Genomic DNA, 21,858 nt, shown 5'->3' on the forward strand with positions numbered 1-21,858 from the left:
AGAAGAAGATTTGGCATCAGGTTGGGTAAAGTTGTGCAGTTAGGGAAAGCCATCCATCACAGAGGCCTGCTGCAGCTGTCATTATCAGAGGGGTTTGTCTGTTCTTGTTAATGGGATGCTGGGAACAGGCACTTGGAGGTAAATCTGTCCATGCTCCTGATTCACTGGGTCATAAACATTGTGGAACTCAGTGATTACAGGGCCTCAGTTTGATCTGTTTTTCTTTCGAAATTGTGTAGGATGGACGGAAGAGTGAGCATGCTGGGAAAGACAAGGACAGATATCAACTATGTGCATGCTTGGACTTGACTTAACGAGATGACATAATGGTAATTATCATTCATGACTGTCATTATTGATCACATGAGCTGAGCTTTTCTTTTGTATGTTTTTTTATATACAGGTATTTTTATATGTCCTACTTTTTCGCAGCATGGGCACTTAAGCTAAACCCTGCTGGTCTACGGTGAACTCTCTGACTTAACCTAATTTTAAACATAATAAATCTCATTATATTGCGTTGTTGTTTTGAAGTAAATAACAAAGTTATAAAAGAGACACAATTATGGTGATAAATCAAACTATGCTTGATTGAAAGTGTTTGGTTATTCATATCCATCTGGCTCTGCACTAAAAGTACTTTGCTTTCACAAATTATGCAAATGCATCACACTGAAATATCATTAACGAGCGCTCCAGAACAATCACCAAATGGGTTGAAATTAAAGTATTTTTGTTTCCCATGCCACTTTTCCACCCACTGACCAAAAACATTCTCGTTAAGTGGACACTCTAAATTGCCCATGGGTGTAAATATGAATGTCTGTCTGTCCGTCAATATGTCAGCATTTCATTTGGAGTCTTATTTGTCTTTAGGACAATGTCCATTGGCAGAGGAACCTCTTCAAAATAAGTGCTCCTGCAAACAAATTGATGGATTTTCATGAGGATACGAATGACAAAGATCGATGCCATAATTGACGAGGAGTCATTTAAGTCGAGAAAACAAATGCAGTGTAAAGACTTTTCCAAACTCACCTACAATTATTTTTGGGGGGTTATAGAGCCCGCTATTGATGTAGCATGCATATTTCTATTCCCAGTGACCATGTGACTTGCTGTAAAACAAGAAAAAAAAAACAACAACAGTGTGTTAACTCAATTAAACACAATAAAAGTATTTATTCATTTAAACTTTATTGGGATAAGGGTTGCCAGAACATCAACATAAAAATATATATACACCAATACACCAGTTATTTTTTTTTTAGCTTTTTTGTTTCCAGAACAAAAAACATCTCAACAATGGCCGACCAATGTCATCTCTCTTCAGTTTTGACATTTTCTTTAATAAATTGATTATCTTGTATGATACTTTTGTTGAAAAACTCATACATTATCATAAGTAATTTTATGATTCCGGGTGGGATACACCGCACTGGTAGGTGTGTCGTGATCACCGTGTTCATTATTCTTTGTTCCGTATCATTTCCTGTTTGTGCTCCTATTTTCTTAAATGGTTTGTTGTAATGTCAGGCAGTGACTTCACCCCTGTTGTGAGCTCGATTCTCCTCACTTGATCCTGATTGGCAATTACAAGGCTCACCTGTCCCTAATTGCCAATCAATCTTCCATCTGTCAGACGGTACTAGAGTTTGGGGTTTGGTACTGTACATGCTGCCCTTGCAAACTGTTAGAAGTGTTTTTCTGCTACATCCTACTTGACTTTTACCTGCATGTTGCTATACCTGTCTCTGCATCCTGAAGTCCAGCTAACAGCCGCCATGCACGACTGTGACAGAGTGGATATTCCAACTGTAATATCAAACTAATGCAGTGATTCTCAAACTTTTTCCCCCCGAGTACCACATCAGAGAAAAACGTGGCTCTTCAAGTACCACTGTAATGGCTAACATTACAATACGGTGGCATAGTAGGCCTAAGTATTCACTAAAAACAAGGCAAAGGTTTTCCATCCATCCATCCAACTTCTTCCGCTTATCCGAGGTCGGGTTGCGGGGCAGCAACCTAAGCAGGGAAACCCAGACTTCCCTCTCCCCAGCCACTTTGTCCAGCTCTTCCCGGGGGATCCCGAGGCGTCCCCAGGCCAGCCGGGAGACATTGTCTTCCCAACGTGTCCTGGGTCTTCCCCGTGGCCTCCTACCGGTCGGACGTGCCCTAAACACCTCCTTAGGGAGGCGTTCGGGTGGCATCCTGACCAGATGCCCGAACCACCTCATCTGGCTCCTCTCGATGTGGAGGAGCAGCGGCTTTACTTTGAGCTCCCCCCGGATGGCAGAGCTTCTCACCCTATCTCTAAGGGAGAGCCCCGCCACCCGGCGGAGGAAACTCATTTCGGCCGCTTGTACCCTTGATCTTGTCCTTTCGGTCATAACCCAAAGCTCATGACCATAGGTGAGGATGGGAACGTAGATCAACCGGTAAATTGACAGCTTTGCCTTCCGGCTCAGCTCCTTCTTCACCACAACGAATCGATACAGCGTCCGCAATACTGAAGACGCCGCACCGATCTGCCTGTCAATTTTACGATCCACTCTTCCCTCACTCGTGAACAACACTCCGAGGTACTTGAACTCCTCCACTTGGGGCAGGGTCTCCTCTGCAACCCGGAGATGGCACTCCACCCTTTTCCGGGCGAGAACCATGGACTCTGACTTGGAGGTGCTGATTCTCATCCCAGTCGCTTCACACTGTCACCGATCCAGTGAGAGCTGAAGATCCTGGCCAGATGAAGCCATCAGGACCACATCATCTGCAAAAAGCAGAGACCTAATCCTGCAGCCACCAAACCAGATCCCCTCAACGCCTTGACTGCGCCTAGAAATTATGTCCATAAAAGTTATGAACAGAATCGGTGACAAAGGGCAGCCTTGGCGGAGTCCAACCCTCACTGGAAACGTGTCCGACTTACTGCCTGCAATGCGGACCAAACTCTGGCACTGATCATACAGGGAGCGGACCGCCACAATCAGACAGTCCGATACCCCATACTCTCTGAGCACTCCCCACAGGACTTCCCGAAGGACACGGTCGAATGCCTTCTCCAAGTCCACAAAACACATGTAGACTGGTTGGGCAAACTCCCATGCACCCTCAATGACCCTGCCGAGAGTATAGAGCTTGTCCACAGTTCCACGACCAGGACGAAAACCACACTGTTCCTCCTGAATCCGAGGTTCGACTATCCGCCGTAGCCTCCTCTCCAGCACACCTGAATAGACCTTACAGGGAAGGCTGAGGAGTGTGATCCCACGATAGTTAGAACACACCCTCCGGTTCCCCTTCTTAAAGAGAGGAACCACCACCCCTGTCTGCCAATCCAGAGGTATCGCCCCCGATGTCCACGCGATGCTGCAGAGTCTTGTCAACCAAGACAGCCCCACAGCATCCAGAGCCTTAAGGAACTCCGGGCGGATCTCATCCACCCCCGGGGCCTTGCCACAGAGGACCTTTTTAACTACCTCAGCAACCTCAGCCCCAGAAAAAGGAGAGCCCACCACAGATTCCCCAGGCACTGCTTCCTCAAAGGAAGACGTGTTGGTGGGAAGTATTCCCTCCACCGATCCACAACATCCGCAGTCGAGGTCAGCAGAACACCATCCTCACCATACACGGTGTTGATAGTGCACTGCTTCCCCTTCCTGAGGTGGCGGATGGTGGTCCAGAACCGCTTCGAAGCCGTCCGGAAGCCGTCCGGAAGTCGTCCAGAAGTCGTTTTCCATGGCTTCCCCGAACTCCTCTCATGTCCGAGTTTTTGCCTCCGCGACCGCTGAAGCCGCACACCGCTTGGCCTGTCGGTACCTGTCCGCTGCCTCAGGAGTCCTATGAGCCAAAAGAACCCGATAGGACTCCTTCTTCAGCTTGACAGCATCCCTCACCGCCGGTATCCACTAACAGGTTCTAGGATTACCGCCATGACAGGCACCAACTACCTTGCGGCCACAGCTCGAATCAACCGCCTCGACAATAGAGGCGCGGAACATGGTCCATTCGGACTCAATGTCCAGCACCTCCCTCGTGACATGTTCAAAGTTCTTCCGGAGATGGGAATTGAAACTCTCTCTGACAGGAGACTCTGACAGACGTTCCCAGCAGACCCTCACAATGCGTTTGGGCCTGCCAGGTCTGTCCGGCATCCTCCCCCACCATCGCAGCCAACTCACCACCAGGTGGTGATCGGTAGAAAGCTCCGACCCTCTCTTTACCCGAGTGTCCAAAACATGAGGCCGCAAATCCGACGACACAACTACAAAGTCGATCATGGAACTGCGGCATAGGGTGTCCTGGTGCCAAGTGCACATATGGACACAATTACAATAACAAAACACCGCTCGGGTTCAGATCCGGGCGGCCATTCTTCCCAATCACGCCTCTCCAGGTGTCACTGTCGCTGCCAACATGAGTGTTGAAGTCCCCCAGTAGAATGAGGGAATCACCCGGGTGAGCACTCTCAAGTACTACCTCGAGTGAAACCAAAAAGGGTGGGTACTCTGAGCTGCGGTTTGGCGCATAAGCGCAAACCACAGTCAGGACCCGTTCCCCCACCCGAAGGCGGAGGGAAGCCACCCTCTCGTCCACATGCAGGCTCCGAGCCGGGGGGCAACAAGAATTGCCACCCCAGCCCGTCGCCTCTCACTGCCGGCAACGCCAGAGTGGAAGAGAGTCCAGCCCCTCTCGAGAGAACTGGTTCCAGAGCCCTTGCTGTGCGTCGAAGTGAGTCTGACTATGTCTAGCCGGAACTTCTCCACCTCGCGCACTAGCTCAGGCTCCTTCCCCCCAGCGAGGTGACGTTCCACATCCCAAGAGCTAGCTTCTGTAGCCGAGGATCGGACCGCCAAGTGCCCTGCCTTCGGCTGTCGCACCCGACCTCTATGACCCCTGCTATGGGTGGTGAGCCCATTGGAGGGGGGACCCACGTTGCCTCTTCGGGCTGTGCCCAGCCGGGCCCCATGAGGACAGGCCCGGCCACCAGGCGCTCGCCATCGTGCCCCACCTCCGGGCCTGGCTCCAGAGGGGGGCCCCGGTGACCCGCGTCCGGGCGAGGGAAATCTGGGTCCTTTGTTTTTATTTTTCATTGAGGTCTTCGAGCTGCTCTTTGTCTGATCCCTCACCTAGGACCAGTTTGTCTTGGGAGACCCTAGCAGGGGGCATAAAGCCCCCGGACAACATAGCTCCTAGGATCATTGGGAAACGCAAACTCCTCTACCGCGGTAAGGTGGCAGCTCAGAGAGGAGGGCACAGGTTTTATTTAATTATATTTAATATTTTTGGCCACTGTAACATTACACACAGTTTGAACAGTAACACTGTGTTTAGATATAGGAAAATAAAACACTGAATCAATAATTTTTTTGTTGTATTACTAGATGGAGCCCGTCTCGTGTACCACTACATTTCAAGCATCCCTGAACTAATGTATTAGCCCCTTTATCCAGAGCATCACCAACATTTAACTGATTCTTCCTCAGTCTACTGCAGTGTTTCTTAAGTATAGTCCCGGGGCACATTCTTGGGACGCAAGCGCCCCCTATAGGGCCACCAGAAAATATATGTTTCTCAACTGTGGCCCGTATGGGCCGCATCTGTACTCAGTTATGATACACTTTCCCACCTCTTGTGGCAGTAATGACAATGTCAAACAAACAGAAGAAGTCTCGAGCTAAAGTCATAGAGGAGTTTTAGGCGCAAAAATTATAACTAAAGTCATGAAGCTGTATTTTCATTTGTACTTAAATGTTATTGACAGTTTATATAAGAAACATATTCATTATGATTTATTATTAATTTAGTTTATTTATTTTAGCACTACATATTGTATGGAAATGTATTTTTTCATATTTTATTGACAGCTTATATAAGAAACCGTGAGATGTCTCTGTCTCGGGTTCCTATTAGACCACCAGGGAAGGCACAACACTCTCGGATGTGGTTTTTACAATTGTTTTAATTCTTTTCGCACACAAGTCTCTCCCGGCTTTTCAGCTCTTCTTTCGCACAATGTCTCTCCTTTGGCTTTTCAGCCGTCTCCTCCTGTACTCGCTCCTGCTTTCCAGCTCCGCTCCCCTCATGGTCTCTGACGCTGCTAATAAAGGAACAGGTGATTAGATAACTCGTTCCAGCTGAGCCATCCACTCACCTGTCTGCTGCTTCATGGCCGGCCCCCGCACACACCCCGCCCGCAGGGAACGCGCGAACCACGCCCCTCTCCACAGAAACATATTCATTATCATTTATTATTAATTTAGTCTATTTATTTTAGCACTACATGTTGTATGGAAATGTATTTCTCATCAGTTGTTTATGAGTCTCTTTATATGCAGTATATTTAAATAGTATTTATTTTTGTAATCAGCCCGACCTAAGCTTTGAAAATAATCTTTGTAACATACACTTTTTCATATGACAATGTGTATCCTGTTAAATTGTAAGTAGGTTAGATATAATTGGCATTACTAATTAATAATAATATAATATAATATTTGAGTGGGCCCCGGGCCCCTGTGCAGTGGAAAAGTTGGGCCCTGAGGTCAAAAAGGTTAAATACCCCTCATCTACTGCATATGACACCCTTTAAAAGTCTGCATCATTAGCAGATTTACAACCAAATGCACGTCTTACTATTTTATTATAACATGTCGATACCACAGATTGTAGTTACTAGCAGTCAGCTCATTCTCTCTGTAATCAGAAGTGTCAGAGAATGCACACTGATTAATATGGCAAAGTTAAATAAAAACGGCAGTCAGTAACTGGCTCGTATCTTGTGAAAGGAAAACAAATTGAAAATCAATTTGGAGCTTATGGCCATTGAGCCAGGAAAAATGCCATCTCCCGGGGTAACCGCATTGTTCACATTATCTGTTAGTTGTCATGCTAGAGAACAGTCAGCGTAGAATTGATGTTGGGGTAATGGTAATGTTTTAGGTGATTTTGAACACGCTTAGGAACATAATACACACACTTGTTACCATTTTCTAATAGGGAAGGAAACAATAAAGAGTGTTTAATACAACGTTTGCAAATATCTTAAAAGTTTAAATCAGGAGTAAAACAACTGATAGAATCCTTGTTTAGCGATACCTTGGTTTTTGTTAGTAAACCCTTCCAAAAGGTGAGATGAAAACAGAATCGTGCAAAAAAAAAAAGTTTTTCAAAAGAATTAATGTAGATCCAATCTACCAGGATAAGACACAGATCAAATGGAAAGACTGCGATGAGCAGAGCGGAATGAGGGATGGGGAGAGTCACGATACCTTTGTACTTTTCTAAAAATTGTTTCTTGAATTGGATGTTTCTTGTCTGTATTAACAAAATGTTGGCACTTACAACTTTCTTTGGCCACATGGTTGCTTATTTTGCAGTCGTACTCATACTTTTTTTCTATTTTTAAAACACTTCATTTTGATCTACATAACATTTAATTATGTTTCTTTGGTCAAAACTGTTCATAGATTTTGCTGTAAAGACATATCTTCAAGCCGATGTTTGACTTCCTTCAAAAAGGATTTGTTTTGTGAGGCGGAGTTGTTAGATGCAAATTAAGCCCTCATTACCACGCCCCCTCACGGGGACTAGCCTTTAGTCCCCGCCCCGGCAGCTTTGTTTACTACAGTATCATGGACGAACACATGTGTATATTGACCATAAAATGCTTTTCTATTCTATATTATGTTAATACTTTTACTGCACTGCTGCTTCAAAATCTTGTAAACAATAGCGGCCAGTGTTAGCTATGCAACGGCTACATAATCGTTTGCAGGGTTTGCGAAAGTAATAACGAATTACATTACTGACTGGTCCCCTGCTAACACAGTAGGCATTGATCCAAATAAAAGTACCATTAATCCTGGACTATTTCATAAAACAGTGCAGCTATTTTATGGATTTATATTCGTTAACGGCCATAATGTTTGTGTTCAATAGTTTTCATTAAACTCAAGCAGAGACACTGAAAAAGTTTACTATTGTTTGCGCTATGGCACCACCTTTTGGACAATTTTACTCACTGCAGGTATTGCAGGTTAAAAATGTACTTCCTGTTTTAATGCCTTGAACTGGAAGTGAAACCGTCGATAGCGTTTTTGCCCGAAAGGATTCTTTTTTTCATCACTCCAAGCTACGTTTTTAAGTTTTACAATTTAACTAAAACAATTCTTACTTACTTACTTGCATGTATAGGAGAGTTTCCATGCTTATTGTACATGCTATCGTAATATTATGAAGCTAGCGTCGTCAGCATTAGCTAGTATGCTAACACGTTTGCGAGTGTCTGTGTTAACTTACAACTTAACTTACTACAGCATTTTTTTTTTTGTATCGTTTCAGTTTCAGAAATTCCTCAGTAAGTTTACCAAAATGTCGCCATTAAGTTATTGAGTGTGTTTAGCTGATTGGAGAGCTAGTTTCCGCAGCTAGTGGGTCCATGACGATGACTTCTGTTTTGTTTGATCACCCGTTTTACTGCATTGTTACAGGCACCGTTTGAAAACAATTAAAGTACGTAATAAGGTAACGATAAACTGATGCGACCGGATATCTGGTTGATATCCGATAAGATTCAGCTGTGAATCCTTGGGTTAATTGAGTGTAGACACATAAACCGGTTATCGTGCCAAACAAGAAATCAGTTGATGTTTTTTTGTCTTCAAAAGGACATGAGAGCTTGTTAAGTTATGTATGTAACTGGAGGTCAGAATAGACTTAGATACAATCAGTCAACAGTTTATCTTTAAAACTACTCGGGAAGCAAGGCTGCCCACCAAAAAAATGACCCGCAGGATAAATAACGTCAACACTGAGAACCGCCTCCTTGCTGTGCCGAGCGTCTATATTGTAACATCCCAAGTAATGGAGGCTCAGACAGATTCCCAGTTTGTCTTTCTTTCTTTTGTTCTCGTACAACGGGCTCGATCTCTGTGTCTTGCTCTCCTATCCGGCACCATTCAAATGACCTTTCAACTCCACAACACACGTCCCTTCCATCCTTTTCCTGTAAGTCCTGCCCCCTAATCAACCCATTGGCTAGAACCCGTAAGTGTCTGACTTGATGTGGAAAATAAATATTTTTGACATGTGACATGTTAGTCTTTTTACTTCATTGGGCATATATGTTGTTTGAAAACAATTGAAAATACTGGAAGCATGTCAAATTTATAGAATGTGGGTCTTTTTATACATAGGAATGCTTTTGTTCTTTTGTGGTGTAAAACAAGAATGTGTCCATCAACAAATGCACTGCAAAAAGTCAGTGTTCAAAATCAAGGAAAACAAATACAAAAATAGGGGTATTTTACTTGAACTAAGCAAAATTATCTGCCAATAGAACAAGAAAATTTGGCTTGTCAAGACTTTCCAAGACAAGTAAAATTAGCTAACCTCAATGAACCCCAAAATACCTTAAAATAAGTATATTCTCACTAATAACAAGTGCACTTTTCTTGATAGAAAAAACTAAAATGAAACTTTTTTTCTCAGTATGTTGAAAAATATTCTTAAATTAAGTAAATGCTACTGCCATTATCCTGACATAATGATATGCGCTCGGCATTACATTTCTTGAAATCAGCAAACTTATACTAAAAAATTATATATATATATATATATATATATATATATATATATATATATATATATATATATATATATATATATATATATATATATATATATACACACACACACACTACTGTACTGTGTCAACTGTACTACTATATGAGTACATATGTTCTATTGTTTCATTGAAAATAAAACAGCAAAGTCCATTTGGCTGTCATCTGTTTTAATTATGAAACACAATTGTGTCAAGGTCATGATTTTTTATTTCATGCTTGAAATAAGAAATAATTACTTTAAAAAAGTAGTTTTATACTTGTGAGTGTTAATGACACAGCTTTGCAACAGTTGATATTCTAGTTTCAAGCATGTTTTACTCAATATAAGTCATAAAATCTCAGCAATCTGAGACAATTTAGGACCAAAACACTTAAAACAAGTAAAACACTCTAACATGAAATCTGCTTAGTGAGAAACATGATCTTATCAGACAAAAAATAAGCAAATATCACCCTTATTTGAGATATTTAATCTTACTTACATTTCAGTTTTTGCAGTGTGTTAACCATAGAATTTAATTATTCCTACACCAAATTAAATCTTAATGAATCGTTCCTACACTAAATCGAATCTTAATTGTTTATACACTAAATCGAATCTTAATTGTTCATACATTAAATCGAATCGCATCAAAGTGTTGTACTTTATAAATTAATCATTTTTGAATCGCATCGTAACCATATTTGCCAACCCTCCCGAATTTTCTGGGAGACTCCCGAATTTCAGTGCCTCTCCCGAAAATCTCCCGGGACAACCATTCTGCCGAATTTCTCCCGATTTCCAGCCGGACCGGAGTGAGGACAGCCTGTCGTCACGTCCGCTTTTCGCGCCGGCCCAGTCACGTTATAACATCTACGGCTTTTGGAGCTCAGTGCGCAACTGCACACACAACAAGAAGGAGACTATTATATATGTCTCCGTTATCCATAGGTTTATCTATAACCCATAAAGTAGGCAGGCACGGAGCTGTTGCTCAGCGTGTGTTTATTCCAGCCGGCACGTTAATACACTGACACACAACATCCGGATTCCCGTCATGCATTGCTTCAAAACTACGGCAAGTAGTAATGTCCAATTAAAGATAGTGACAGAGAATAGAACGAGGATGGACAATTCAACCCTAAACTTACTCCTCTCCTGCAAATTAAATTTCACCAATGCTCCTTCAAAGGCTGTGCTACTGGCTGCAAAACATTGCACTTTCAAATAAAACAATGAGTAGAGAGGAGTGTTATGTGTGTGTATACGTGTAAATAAATGAACACTGAAATTCAAGTATTTCTTTTTCATATATATATATATATATATATATATATATATATATATATATATATATATATATATATATATATATATAATAAATACTTGAATTTCAGTGCATATTCAAGTATTTCTTTATATATATATATATATATATATATATATATATATATATATATACATATACATATATATACATATATATGTATATATATATATACATATACATATATATATATATATATATATATATATATATATATATATACATATATATATATATACATATATATATGTATATATATAAAATAAATACTAAATATATATATATAAATATATATATATATATATATATATATATATATATATATATATATATATATATATATATATATAAAACAAATACTTGAATTTCAGTGAATTCTAGCTATAAATATACTTCTCCCCCCTTAACCCCGCCCCCCGGCCCGCCCAGCACACCCCGACCCCGCCCACCTCAACCCCCCAATCTCCCGAATTCGGAGGTCTCAAAGTTGGCAAGTATGATCGTAACCCATGTATCGCGATGCGAATCGTCTTGTCCATCACAAAGAGATTTACATCCCTAGTATTCAGATAAACGTTTACAAAATGATCGTGTGTAAATATCTCATTTCATAACGTATATCTAGGGCTTATAGTCGGGTGCAGCTAATATATGGAAAGATATTTTTTTCTTCTGAAATTTAGTGGGTGTGGCGTGTATAAGCTGTATACGGGTCATTTTGCACTGCAGATGGGTTCATTCCATTGAAATGTTCAACAACAGAATACAGCAGACGGCATTAACGTGTTGATTTTGACAGCCGTAATATTTTTAAATATACAGTAAACTGTCATCCCTTACACAACTCTATCTTGACAAAATGTGGTTGTACCATAATTGTGATAACGAAAGCAATTCCAATTAAAATATAGTTTCCAGCAATTTACAAAAATGAAACAGCAAATTGCTGTTTATTATCCACCATCTTCTCCTGCCCACCGACATTTCAAACCATCATCTAAAGTTACTTTGTGTGCTAGAAACCATTAAACCACTAGACTACATTCTCTATTCTAAAGGTTTGCAATCTCCCGGCGTGGTCTGGAAACATGCCGTAGCATTTTAGAGGATGGCAGCTGTCGAGCGCTGTGTTTGTCCTTGACAGATTGAGAGAGAAGTGCTTCAAACAGGAGAGTGCTGACCGTGTCAGTCAAGTGGCTCAAGCCAAGTGAACTGACAGGCCCAAACTGATGCAGTGCGGAATGAAGACATTCTTCTGTAATTGCCTGTCGTCACAGCATTTTGAGGTGACTACACATTTTGAAGACGGGCAGGAGGTTCAGCAGTTCAGGTGTTTTTCGGGACATTTTTTTAAGAAATGGTATCATCACAGTATTTGTTGTCTCCATTGTACCTTTCTAGACAGGGCCTTTATAAAACAGAAATCAAAGAGGACTTATTTCCACTGTTACCAACTGGCAAATAAATCATAACATTTTTATTCTGGTTTTGATTTAAACGTCTCACCTGTTGACGAATAAAACTACTTCATATGTCTTCCACAATTAGTTTTGTGTACACAGTATGTTATAAAAAAGCGATGCAAGGAGGCTAGGACAGACAGGACAACTTAATCCTAAACTGGACATTCAGTGTGCCAAAGAAACTTCTTTAAAAGGGGTCATCTTATGATTTTTATTCTACACATTTGGTCAAAATGTAATGGTTGTGCATTAGTCTAAATTTTGCTTCAATTCCCTTTCTGACTTTCTTTTGAAAACGAGTAATTTTGATGGGTTGTTTTTATTACTTGCAAAATGAACCCCTCCACGCCCCACTCCCTCACGTTCGCTGACTTAAGCCTGGTGTATACTCTCCCGTCGCGTAGTTTGCGTAGGCGACGCCGTCGTCACCCCTGTTCCTGTTATGTACAGGGAGGAGTAGACGGCACAGACACAAGGGGGCGTAGTTTAGCTTTATGTATTTGTTATATATATTAACAATATATATATAATAACCAAACAATAATATAAGCAAACTAGAGAATGTAGTGTGACAAAATCCAAGAGTGTGTATGGTGTGTGACTAAGTGTGGGAATTAATTGTGTGTTACCGGGAGTGTTGAGCGAGAGGCGGAAGTCCTGGAGGGGAAATGCAGGCTCGAATGTCCGTGAGACAGGCAGGTTGTCGGGGGTATAGCGAGGCGCCAAAAGGTCCGTGTCCAAGCGGGAGGTCGATGATCGAGGGAGGCAGTCCGGAATCCAGAGGGGAACAAACAAGGAAGACGAGACACACAGCTCGTCACGTGGAAGAAAACACAGAGAGCAAAGAGCAAGATGGCATAGAGCACGATGATAGCTTACGGTACTCCAACAGAAGATTACGTTCTGACCCCGGATAGCAGGTTGTGCAGGCTTTTGAAGGCAGTCCTCTGATTAGCGACAGGTCCGTTGAGTGCTGATGGAAAACAGCTGCTTGCTGCCGCCGGAGTGACACGCGCAGGTGCGCTCTTGGAGGCGCAATCAACAGAGCGCACAGATGAGTGCACATTGGCATGCGCCGGGGCCGTGACAGTTCTCCCAGTAGCCTCCCGCGTAGCCTACGTGCACCTCCCAAAAGTCCTAGGTTCCCGTCGCCGGCGATGCTGAACGCAGAGCTGTGATTGGTCAGTTTTTGCCGACGAGGGTCCCTGAACACAGGCGAGCAGACTTTGTGCCTGAAATGCACAAACTATTGAATAAAATGAAACAACAGTGATTAAACAATTGCATGACAACTGATATTGTGTATTTAATATCTCAGTGTCCTCTAAAAATAATTTATTTTTTTGTTGTTTTTCAGCGTATTGTGTTGTTGTGCGCCCAGAAGAAGTCACAAAGTACAACATTATTTTAAAATGTTATTGTCAATATTGTGCTAACAACAGGTTCAATTCCGACACATATTCTTTGTCGTGTGCACACATTTTTTCTCTCTCACACACACAACACTTCTTATTCTCCGTCAATAATCTTTCAGGCACGGTATACTTAGAAACATTTGTGAACTCTGAACATGACAATACAGATTAGCACCCACACATGGTTAACTTCAAATAGTTATTTAACAGTTTTGTTTATTTACGATTTATGATAGCTCTCTCATGTCCCACGTCCCGAATGGCCGAATAGCGTTGCAGTTAATAATAGCGTCCTCTGCCGCGAGTCGTTCAGAAGTTGCACAGTTCATCTTCACAAAAGTATTTTCCTCTGGTTTATAAGTAAAACATCCATTAAAAGTAAACTGATGATTGGGAAAAATGAGTTCCAGTGTAGACAACAATGTTGATGTTGTGGTTCAGTGGTTGACGTCACTCGGCACACGAAGGAACCACACAGTATCTCGTCAACAACCCAGGTAACACCTAACGTTAACGTAACGTTCCCTTATGGTTTTCTTTTGGTTATTGCAAGATGAGAACGTTCTAAGAACGTTCTAAGAACGTTCTTAGAACAATATAAAAAAAAATAAAGTTTTTGATATGTTCTAAGAACATTCTAAGAACGGTCTTAGAACATATTAAAACTATGTTTTTTTTTATATGTTCTAAGAACGTTCTTAGAACGTTCTCATCTATATACCAAATTTGCCTGCAATGGAAACAGCAACTGTATTAGGCTTTTATAAGTGTTTTTTTCGCAAATGTACTTTGTATACAGTATGTTGTAACGTTTCCCTAACTTTCTGCGAAAGTGTTGTGTTTTGTGAACAATCTGACGCCGGCTGAGTCAAGGCTGCACGCACAGTAGGTGGCGGTAATGCACACACAAGGTTGCTTGCCAACCGCCAAAAATCAAAAGAAGAAGAAGAAGAAGGAGAAGAAGAAGAATCCTGCACGAATGCACAATTGAAGCTGCTCCGTGAGACAAAGGACGAAGGCTAACTACTTCCAGAATCCCGATTTTGAAGCAATTTGGTGCGCCATCCATTTATCACAAGTAAGTGTAGAAAGAGTTAAATACGAAGCACGTTTTTGTAAAACAATTTCCAACCTACATGAATAATTTCAGACCATTTTACGGTTTTAGCGTTGTGTATAAATGCGCGCCATGCGCCGGCGCTAACTAGCATACATTTCTCGTGCTGGTTGGCTGTTATAAAGTTTCCAAACTGACCAAAGACCAATGAATGACTTCTGAAGAAGGGTGGATTTATCTGTAGCCTAGTTAAACAATAATTTGCCCCGTCAGTGATATGGTTTGAATGCTTCCTGAACTTTCCGTGAACGTTATAGTTCCGTGTGTGCGATAATAGGGCAACCCATTTTCCTTGGGGTTTTTTTTATAGAATAAACACAATATGAAGAAGTTTCAAAAGAGGGCTTACAAGCGTAGATGGGCTGCCACAACTAGGCATTTGAAGAAGCAATGCCCACAGTCAACTTTAGAATTAGAGAGTGGTGATAGCGAGCAAGAGAATACGACATCAACTCCAGAAACAGTGACAAAGTACATGTGACAAAGTACATGGATGCTGCAGAGACTGCTTCCTGCAGTGCCGCGGGTGCTGACAATGCCACCTACAGTGGCCCTGATAGTGATGAGCCTGATGAAAATGATGCTGATTGGAGACTAATCGACCATCATGTCACCTTGTCATCTGATTCAGAAAATGAGAGTGATAGTGACTGCTTTGAAGATCATTTGAGTTTGTGGGCAACCGAATATAATGTCAAACATAATGCATTGGACAGCCTTTTGAAGCTACTCAAGAAATTTGGCCACCCTGATTTACCCAGCACTGCACGCACCATACTGAACACAGCTAGAGAGGTAGACACACAGGTTAAATCTGGAATGGAATATTACTACTTAGGACTGGGCAGTGAACTACCAAAACATTTCAAGTTGTACCCGCTGCACAAAAGGACTCAAGTCAATGCACTCGAAATATCGTTGAACATAGATGGCCTGCCACTCTTCAGAAGCTCCAGTAAGACACTATGGCCAGTACTCTGTGCTATTGTTAACATGAAGCCAACTGTCGTCTTTCCAGTGGCGTTGACCTGCGGAACTTCAAAGCCCATTGACTTAGACTTTCTGATGGATACCATTCTTGATATCAAGACGGTTTTGCAGCATGGCCTACATGATGGTGATGAAACATTCCAAGTCACTCTGAGATGCATAGTGTGTGATGCTCCTGCGAGGGCCATGGTAAAAAAAACCTAAACTGTTTGCAGGCTACTCTGGCTGTGACAAATGTTGTCAGCGAGGCGAATATTTTGGGAGGATTACCTACCAAGAAATCGAGAACCTGGTTCCACGGACAGATGCCTCATTTCGCAGTCAGACTTATGCGGAACACCACCATGATGGTGATCCATCCCCATTCTGCCAGTTACCTATTGATATGGTGAAAACCTTCCCAGTAGATTACATGCACCAGGTGTGCTTAGGCACCATGAAGAGGCTTCTCCTTGTCTGGATTAGAGGTAAAAGAGAGGTTAAACATTCAGCAGATCAAATTCAACAAATTAGTGATAGGCTGGAAGGAATGAAAACCACATTCCCATCTACATTCGCCAGGAAACCACGGTCACTAAAAGAAATTGACAGATGGAAAGCCATTGAGTATAGACAGTTCCTGTTGTACACAGGAAAAGTGGTCCTTCGTGGAATTCTTAGACCAGATTTTTTTGATAATTTCATGACACTGAGTGTTGCTGTGTCAATACTTGTGGCACCCAAGCTTGCTGAAACTCACATGATAGATTATGCTCACCAACTCCTTGTTCACTTTGTTACACAAGCTCGCAATCTGTATGGCGTTGAGTTTCTAGTATACAATGTGCACTCTTCACTTCACTTAGCTGATGAAGTGAGGGAGCCTGGATCATTGGATGCATGTGCAGCTTTCCCTTTCGAGAACTTCATGCACAAAATGAAGAAACTTGTGAGATCAGGAAAAAGGCCCTTGGCACAAGTTGTCAAATGGCTTAGTGAAAGGAGCAAGAAAACAGAGCTTGAACTGAAGGACAGTCCAAAAGTGTGTACGAAACCACCAAATAATGCTTATGTACTGGAAGATGGGACATGTTGTGAAGTGACTTCTGCTGAACAAAGGGACTTCTTCTCGTGCCGAGTCTATGAACGTCCTGAAGCTCTCCTCATTGAACCCTGTGACTCTAGGGTCCTTAGAGTGTACAGAGTACATAGGAGGTACACACGCATGCGAGTCCTTTCGGCAGAACGCCTCAGAACCAGTGCCATCAAACTGGACGAAGATGAAACGGGCCATAGCATATTCATGGGGATACTGCATGACTTTTGAACAGATCAATAACCAGTAGTAAGTATAGAAGGTCTGCTTGGAGCATGTCTAACCAGAAAAGTGTGTGCAGACTAAGAATAACTGACTATCTGTATCAGGATTCATAAATAACTCTTTGATGCAGTATTGAAATGGTAATATTATCTGATTGTTTTCCAGATGGCTCCTTCTTTTGTGGTCGTTGAGTTCCTTTGAACGTTCAGTCGCTGTTGTCCCAACCAAATGGACAGAAGATGATGGAAAGGTTATTACTTTTTCTGAAAAGTACTGTGCATAGGCATAATATTGTAGCTTATTATTAATTATTATGTCATTCATCATGATTATTTTATCTTCAGAATACCTTCTGCTATTGGCCAAGGCCAAATCCTAGCCACTCCAGAATCCGTAAAGCTGAGATTCCTGACAAACAATACTGGGAGAGGCTGCCAATTCTGGTTTTCAGGAAAACATTGACTGGTAAGGGAATATTGTCTAAGTCATATCATGTATATTTTAAACAACATAAGTTAAATTCATCTTGAGTCATTGGCATACTTTGAAATTTTGCAGAAGACTTTGACAAGGCCCTTCAATACGAAAAACAAGCTGAAATGTTTTCGAGCCCAGAAGAAGTGTTAACCAAACGGAGCCACATCACCCCTGAACGTTATAGAAACGATGAGGAAGATGTGTTTGAAGCAGACGGTATAGTCACTTTTCAAAGACTGTTTACTTACAATACTCAAACACTACTTAGTGGTGCATACATTTTTTTGTCTTCGTTGGTTTAGATGAAGAGGAAATTCGGCCAAAAAAGAAGTGCAGAAAAGAGAAAACACAGATCTTCGTCCAGGCACCCCCACTGCCAGAGCTCCCAAACTTTAACTTTCAAATCTCCAGCGAGTACCAGACCACTTCAGCCAGTACCAGCCAATACCAGACCACTCCAAGGCATCCAGGCAGACCTCACAGCCCAGCGAGAAGCAGCACTTCCAGGCTCAGTCCAGACAGGAATGCATCCAGCTCAAGCCAGTACCAGACCACTCCAGCCAGTACGAGTCAGTACCAGACCGCTCCAAGAAGCAGCAGGAATGCCCTTGACAGTGAACGTTAGTTGGCTATTTAACTGTTGATAGGTGGTGTTAAACAGGCTGTTACAACGGGCAGTAATACGAATTACCTCTTTGACTTTTGTTGTCTTTGCAGTTTTCCAGTTGAACATGAAAGTTCAAAATCTACTTGAGAACCAGGGAGAAATGATGCGCATGCTGAGAGGGCTGGCAGCACAGTCCGTGGGGCCAGAATCTGTGGATGTTCAAGATCTCATTGATAATCCTTTCGAGACTCTTGAGCAGCTGAAGGCCTTCTGTGAACGGCTCGACACTGATCTTCTGCTCAGAAAGCAGCTGGTAATTAGTTTTAATTCCCCACTGCAAAAATATCTTGCTCAGTTATCAAAAAACAATTTCTAATCAAGTACAATATTGTTGTTTATTTATTTGTATAGGTGAAAGCTCTTACTGCTCTTGGTGGGCAGAATTTGGCAGACACGGTGAGGACAATGCTGAGGAAAATTGCCACAAACAAAGTCCTGGAGCAGCTTGGCCTCCGTGGAAAGTAAGGAAAAGTGGCGTTTGAGGACTTGCCCCTTTACAGAATAATAAATAGTAAGTGTTAATAATAGGTTTGCATCTTTGAACATATGTTGCATGTATGCTCACAAGGTCGATCTAGCTGTTATTATTACAGTATTTATTCTAAAGGGAATTCTAAATTGTGCTGGTGATTGCAGAGGCATGCAGGGTGTTTACAAGCAGACGACCACAGCTGAAGTGGATTGTGAGCTTGGAGAGGTCCTGAAACTGGCCACTTTTCGAAAGGGAGGTTCAAGATTTGAGGTACGGAGAAGAGAAGATATCCCAATTTTGAATTCCATTTTATTGAAGTTCCACTGCATGTCTTTTGAATTTGCAATTATAACTACTTGCAGGAGAAGAGGAGGAATTAAGAGGGAGGACAAAAAAGGAAAAAGAAACAAGCAAAAGAACAGAGTGAGATGAGAGGTAAATGATAAAGTAATTATGCCAATGTTTTAATTCAATTAATCTACATTCCAGTGCTTTCTTTGTTGTGTTTGTGATAATTATTTACTTCCAGGATTTGGGTTTCCCTGCTTGGGCTGCTGCCCCCGCGACCCGACCTCGGATAAGCGGAAGAAGATGGATGGATGGATGGATGGATGGATTTACTTCCAGGAAGAGAACCAAGAAGGGGCAGGATGCACTGACGCGCACGACCAAGACCACATGCATTCCATTCCATTTATAAATGATAAATGGGTTATATGTCAAAGCGCTTTGAGTACCTTGAAGGTAGAAAAGCGCTATACAAGTATATACTTGTATAGCGCGTTAGAAAAGCGCTATACAAGTATATACTTGTATAGCGCTTTTCTACCTTCAAGGTACTCAAAGCGCTTTGACAGTATTTCCACATTCACCCATTCACACACACATTCACACACTGATGGAGGGAGCTGCCATGCAAGGCGCTACCAGCACCCATCAGGAGCAAGGGTGAAGTGTCTTGCCCAAGGACACAACGGATGTGCCTAGGATGGAAGAAGGTGGGGATTGAACCCCAGTAACCAGCAACCCTCCAATTGCTGGCACGGCCACTCTACCAACTTCGCCACGCCGTCCCCATTTTTGTATTATATCACAAATAAAGAATTAATTCTGTTGAAATTTCTGTTTGAGTGTTATTCCTGACAATATAGCATAAAAACAGATGTAAATAGCATGTTCCTAAACAGTTCCCTAAACGTTCTAGCCAAACGTTCTTGGCTAACGTTCTGCTAACCAAGCAAGAACTCCACAATCAAACGTTCTTTGAACGTTATAAACGAACGTTCTCAGAACAATGCCACAACGTTCTCCTAACATTCACATAACGTTCCCTTGTTACCTGGGAGCAAATTACAAATTATCGACTGTTATTAGGAAGAACTGATAAAGTTAATGCCAAAAAAAAGAAGCAAATGACCAAATCGGAGACCAAACCAACAACTAGAGGTGTCAAATCACCGCTTTAATTGCAAAAAATTAATAACAGTATTTAGCATATTAGTTTTTATTTGCGTTAATTTAGGCACGACAAGTTTATTCTGTGATGTTTTTTTGTGTATGTTGCTGTTTTGTGTTGTGAATATGTATTTTTATAGAATTTTTTATTGTTTTTAGTAGTTGTTTAATTTGTTTTCTCCCATGTCTGAACTACCGACTAGTTAATTTGTGTTTACCCATTGATTCCTTGTGCACAATGCAAATGTTATGAAACAGTGTGTACATAGTCACAACTATGTATGCTAATCTGTGCAATAATGCCTGCAAACCCACGTCTGTGTGTGCAAAATAAGTGCAATAGGGTAATGTGCAATTTACACCAGCACTTTATAAACCTGCGAGTTAGCACTTTGTAATGTGCAATGTGCAATTGTCTTATTGTATATCTTAACACTTAAGCACTTTAGCAATTAAGCACTACGTATGCTTTATGGTTTGGTATTTATTCCACGACTGTATATATCGGTATCTGTTGATATCGGAATCGGTAATTAAGAGTTGGACAATATTGGAATATCGGATATCGGCAAAAAAGCCATTATCGGACATCTCTAATTGTTAGTTGGTTTTTTTATCGCCGAAAGTGTACCCATTAGAGAAAGGCTGCTGCTTACTCCACTTAAGATGCAAAAAATGCAAACTGAAAAAAGTTGTTTTCATATAAGAAATATTTTATTAATATATATTCAGTGTGAAAAAGTAAAAATACTGTAAGACACCAAAACGCATCAATTGAATTTGTTTTAATCAGCCTCTTAAGTCCTCTAGCAACTATAACATTATACAATTGTGTTGCTGAATAGACGATATGTCTAATATTTTTTTATTTCTGACCGTCCAAAATGTTGACAAACACACGTAGGATTCTCGTTTGTCCATCGCCGGTCTGTGCAGTGCGAGCACTGATCCAATGGTGATGAGTGTTGATAAATCACATTGCGCGTGCTAAATAATAATATTAGCATTTTCTCCTCCTAGTATTGTGGGCGTTTGGATACTCAGCATATATTTTGCATATTAATGACGACAAACGCAAAATGGATTGCACGCCTCATTCTGCTCATCTAAAAAGACTGTTTGCAACTTCTTCACTGTAACATTTTTTCAACCAAAAAATATAACAAGAACACCACTGGCTAGCGTATGTTACCATTAGTGGTTTAACAGACGCATTTGTTAGACAATTGTCTATATTTTGCACAATTACAAAGTTTATATAATAAAAAATGTTACCGGGCCACATAAAATGATTGGTGTTTACGGCGGTCATTTACCCAGTCTCGTCAACACGAACGCTCAGGGAGCGTGTGCACACATACAAAAGCATTCCAAGAGAAGCAACGGACAATTTGCAGTCATGTTGTTGTTATGATAGAATATACATTCAATGACAGCTAAAGGCTAAGTATCTAAATTGCTATTTTTAGCCAACAACAACCTAATCTAATGCGTGTGCATGCTTAACGTACATTCGTAATTACGTCATTACGTACGAGAAGCCGTGAGAGGGCAAGATGTACC

General features: G+C 41.5%; 1 long non-coding RNA gene across 1 annotated transcript; it reads left to right on the top strand.

Moving 5' to 3' along the window:
* The first annotated feature begins 18,546 nt into the window (after positions 1 to 18,546).
* LOC133645713 (uncharacterized) lies at positions 18,547 to 19,485 on the top strand. The gene is made up of 4 exons (XR_009825191.1): positions 18,547 to 18,879; positions 19,005 to 19,110; positions 19,203 to 19,275; positions 19,370 to 19,485. It is a non-coding gene; the product is annotated as an uncharacterized LOC133645713 (long non-coding RNA).
* Positions 19,486 to 21,858: the final 2,373 nt, after the last annotated feature.

Source organism: Entelurus aequoreus, linkage group LG03 (assembly GCF_033978785.1).
Source record: "Entelurus aequoreus isolate RoL-2023_Sb linkage group LG03, RoL_Eaeq_v1.1, whole genome shotgun sequence".
Taxonomy (NCBI): Eukaryota; Metazoa; Chordata; class Actinopteri; order Syngnathiformes; family Syngnathidae; genus Entelurus; species Entelurus aequoreus.